Source organism: Salmo trutta, chromosome 17, assembly GCF_901001165.1.
Source record: "Salmo trutta chromosome 17, fSalTru1.1, whole genome shotgun sequence".
NCBI lineage: Eukaryota > Metazoa > Chordata > Actinopteri > Salmoniformes > Salmonidae > Salmo > Salmo trutta.
The window spans coordinates 27,255,773-27,260,759 of NC_042973.1; the positions used below are offsets into that span (position 1 = coordinate 27,255,773).

Consider the following 4,987-nt stretch of genomic DNA (forward strand, 5'->3'; position numbering starts at 1 on the left):
TGATGATGTTATACATTTATTAAGCAGAATAGAAAACTGTCATTATCTTTAATTCAGGTCACAAAATTATAAACTTAGTTTTGAAAATCCATTATTCTAGCTTTAGTCAACACCTTACAGTTGCTCAAAATCACCAATTACACAAATTACCTTCTATGTCCTTCTACAAATCACATACTGTATCGAACCCATGACCTGAAGTCTTCTGAGGACCATGTTCCATCTGTGCTCAGGTTTAATCTAATGTCCCAGCCCGTTTGGAATTAGCACTCCTATCAGCCTTGTCTGCCGGTGGCTTCACTCTTTTACTCCTGTGGTGATCACAAGATGCTGCATCACTGGTGGCAGCCAACCCATCAGCAAATCTATAATCAGGTGACTACTTGAAGGAAGTGTTAGGCAAGAGGCAGATAGTACAGTCATGAATACACATTCCTCAGAAAAGTAGGCTAAATCAGATGTAAAATATTTGATTACACATTGATTCCCTAACCCATGTATACAGGGCTTCTTTTCCTCCTACATCTTAGAAATGGTCTTCATTACAAGATCCAGTGGTTGCTAAATTTGTTGTTATGGACCCCAAAAGTCACCAAAACACATTGTATGTCCAAGCAAAAATCAGATTTCTTTCTCAAATTCTATTGCTTCGCTTCTTCTTCTTCAATGTTGTTGGACATTGCTTCTCACTTGAACCTACAAAGACAACCCCACTTTACAAAGATACTTCACACTGAAAATGAATGAAACTAACATGGAAATAAACAAGCTATAAAATCCTAACATCATATAATCAAACAATCTTATTCACAAGTGGAATGCTTTCAAGGTGTGCTTTCTTGTCTTACAATTCAGAGACCATGTTATGTTTATAGTGATGTCTGTCTGTCCAACGTTAACACACAACGTTTGCCTTGGTACACCCTGATTCAGACCTAGAAATGGCCTCTGTTTGTGTTGCGGTTGAGCTGTATGTTCAGCAATATGTTCCATCTCTGGCGCCAGCCCCCAGGAGCCTCCTCCTCATAGAGCCGATCCCTTTGTTTCTGGTGCATCAACAGGTATTTCCTGCACACTGGAGAGGAGTAGGAGACATACAATGGACAGTTTACTGGAATTGAGACTTCTCAATTGGTAAAGAAGTCATTTCAACATCTATTCCACATTGGTTCAACGTAATTTCATTGAAATGACTTGGAAACAATGTTGTTTCAACCAGTGGGTTGAATACAATATCACTGTGGGTTGAATGGGGTAACTTTGATGTTGTCCTGTATTTGTCCTGAATTTTCCATAAAGCATTTATTGTAAATTAAATAAAATGTTATTTGTCACATACGCCGAATACAACAGGTGTAGTAGACCTTACCGTGGAATGCTTAATTATAAGCCCTTAACCAACAATGCAGAGTTCAGAAAATAAGAGTTGTAAGAAAATATTTGCTAAATAAAATAAAGTAAAAAATAAAAAAACACAACAAAACAACAATAGCAAGGCTGTATACAGGGGGTACCGGTACCGAGTCAATGTGCGGGGGAACAGGTTAGTCGAGGTAGTTGAGGTAGTATGTACATGTTCATTGAGAAAACCTCCTTACATTGTTAACATTTTGGAGTCCATACTTACAGTATACTGTGTGTAACATGGTTACATTTTATCTGAAAGTGTTACCTCAACATTTTTGAAGAGGACAAGCTGGCTAGCATTATTTAAAATGTAATGTCATCTAAAAGTGTGGGTCTATGTCTAAAGATCCATTAGGTTAGTCCCTTCCTGTAAAATAAAGTACAGCTAATGTGAACTCTACCCATCCTCTCCTGGCTCTTAGATATCTTGGTTTGGGACTAGGTGAACAGTCCTTCAAAAAACACACTATAAATTGTTGTGCATCCAACTTAGTCATAGCGTGTGCCACCTCCAAACTGAAACATGACTGGCAGCACTTAAACTTACCTGATTGCAGTAGCGGTGTGTGCGTAAAATCACTGACGAAGCCAAGCCAGTAAAAAATACATATTGCAACCTACAGTACCAGTCAAATGTTTAGATAAACCCTTGAATGAGTAGGTGTTTCTTTATTTATTTTTTTACAATTTTCTACATTGTAGAATAATAGTGAAGACACCAAAACTATGAAATAACACATATGGAATCATGTAGTAACCCAAAAAGTGTTAAACAAATCTAAATATATTTTATATTTGAGATTCTTCAAAGTAGCCACACTTTGCCTTGATGACAGCTTAGCCAAACACTGATTGGCTAATTATTATTATTATTTTTTTTTTATCAAGGGAGGCTACAATGTCTATATAAGGGTGAAAATTAAAAATACTCATAAAAGCTCTGATGAAGGCCTTGAGGTCGATACGAAAAACTTAATAAAGAGAACTGAGACTAGAAAGAGCAGTGTGCGGGTTTCTTCTTTTTTCTCTCATGTTATCAAGGGAGGTCAAATGCTTGCTGGCATCACTCAATCAAATGCTACTGTGGCAACATGTTATATTCTTTTGGTCCAGACAGCATCAGATACATGGGCTACACATAGCCTACTGAGACCGAGGGGCTCCATTTCCCTCGCTCAGATGATTTCTCCGGTGCGATTCAGCCACTTGCAAATTGACAAAAAATTCGGAGAACACAGAGATAGACCAAAGATAATAAAAAAAAATATTTTTTTTTATTGGTCAAATATTCGGGTAAGCCTGGCTTTCCTTGGCATCCATGAATACATGCCACTGCCTGACTTTGTCCTAATATAAATTCAGCTATCTTTCTATGGTACAACCAGCATTGACATAATTGGCCTTTGAATTTCTAATACTGACCCACCTTTAATCATGCTTGGGGATATGGTACAGCTGATTCCTATCACTTCCTCATTGGGGAAGGATGTATACGTCTGTAAGGATCTGCAGTGCCATACCTTTCCTCCTCCACTGAGTCCTCACACACAGTGCCAAGAACAGGAAGCTGATAGCTTTGATTTGTGCATCCATCACACAGACTTCCTGAAAGAGCCAATTATGCATGATGTTGCTTTGACCAAATGATTAAAAACATATGCAACAGAAAAATGTATTCCTCCCTATACTGTTTAGCTTTTTAAATTATTGACTTGAAAACAGGAATGGGATGATTGATTTCCCCTAATTCTGTCTCACCCAAATTCAACATGTACAATACAGAGCCTTTTGTGTAAACCAAGAGCATAAGGTAATGGTTTTGATTTTCACAACTGCCTGTGCAGCTTCACTATTTTCAATAACATGTAACCACATAACATATGTTGACATAGCAACACTCCCTGTTCTAAATAGAAATTGCGATGAGAGTCGATGGGCATTTTCCTATGCTTAGAATTTGCTGATGCCTGACAAATCTAGCAACGCCTGGATTGGTATTTTAAGTATCAGCTAACCATATGTAATAGCAATTTGTCAATCGAGTACACAGTCGATGACGTAACACTCACCCATTAGTTGTTGCGTCACCTCGCATTAGCTGTGAAACAGGCCCTTTGACTGCGTTTACACAGGCAGCCCAATTCAGATTGTTTTTCTCACTAATTGTTTTTTTGACCAATCACATCAGATATTTTCACATCAGATCTTTTTCAGATCTGATCTGATTGATCAAAAGACCAATTATTGAAAAAATATCCAAATTGGGCTGCTTGTTTTGGGAACTGGCAGCAAATTGGAATCAAACACAATGTGAGACTGCCTTACCTTTCTTTTTGATGGTGTAGAATCCAACTGCCTCTCCATTGTGCCATAGAATTTTGCCAAATTCCCTCAGAAGTAAATCTCTTCCCCAACCTCTCCAAAACTCCCCAAATAATCTAAGCAGGAACAGTATATCTTTCTGTAACAGACTTCCTCTGTGAATGACCTACACATCTAAGCCATATCCTAAACACATAGACAAAAACCCCATTCAGTGGTTTAAAACCTCATTTGATGTATTTGTGGGTATGAAGGGGCCTTTGCATGTTATTACATGTAATAATACACCCTTTAGATGTAATAACCATGTAAAAACATAGCATTTACGGTATTATATTTAATATATGTGCACCTATCCCATCTAAACATGAAGGTAATGGGAAGTCCTATGTTTAGTGACACCATTGCCAATTACTTACCATAGAGGACATAAGCGCAAATGAAAATAACATACCATCACAAGACCAGATCTGGATTTGCTGGATGTCTTGAACATCATTTAAAGACCACCAGTTTCCAGGCAGGTTCAGGGCCACCACTGTGAAAACATATTACATTTTCTGTAACATTATACTGTAGCCTATATAACATCAACCAAACTAAGCGGATCTGAAAGTTTCTCTGTAGGGAATCAACATTGAGTTTCAGCTGCAGGCATGTGCAGAGCCAGCACAGTACAAGGTGGATCATGATCACCGAACAGCAGGAGTTTGCCCTCATTGTCATGTGTCACCACCACCTGATGGAGGGAAGCAGGGGTTCTATGTGCAGGGGTTACATTTGGCAGGTGATAGATCTGTCACAAACATTGGATGGTTGTCACTTTAGATAGATGCTCAACTCTAGCCTACAGCAGCATGATGTTTTATTTGGAGTGAGTGTAACCAGAAACTCGTATAATTGAATACCTTGGAGCCAGAAACTCGTATAATTGAATACCTTGGAGCCATTTGAGGATATAAACCAATGCTCTCCTTGATAGGTTTTTGACTCCAGGGATAACAATATGTTCTCAGAGGTTGAATTCAAGGTCTTGTGATCTAGATCTGGGGGGTCAATGGGATATATTTCCTAGATTTCTCCTTAGGCAAAAGTAACATTAGTCTACACTAAAAGTAACTTGAAACTTTATCTGACATCTATCGCTGCTTGCACATGGGCTATCACCTATTTAATAATGGCACCGGAGGGGATGGCTGCCGTTTTATGGGCTCCTAACCAACAGTTCTATTTAGTTTGTTTTTACGATTTGTTTGTA

The 4,987-nt window shown here is 38.4% G+C and overlaps 1 pseudogene; it reads right to left on the reverse strand.

Annotated features, from left to right (window-relative positions):
- Window positions 1-4,679, reverse strand: LOC115151344 (protein FAM169B-like; annotated as a pseudogene).
- Between the last annotated feature and the right edge of the window lie 308 nt (window positions 4,680-4,987).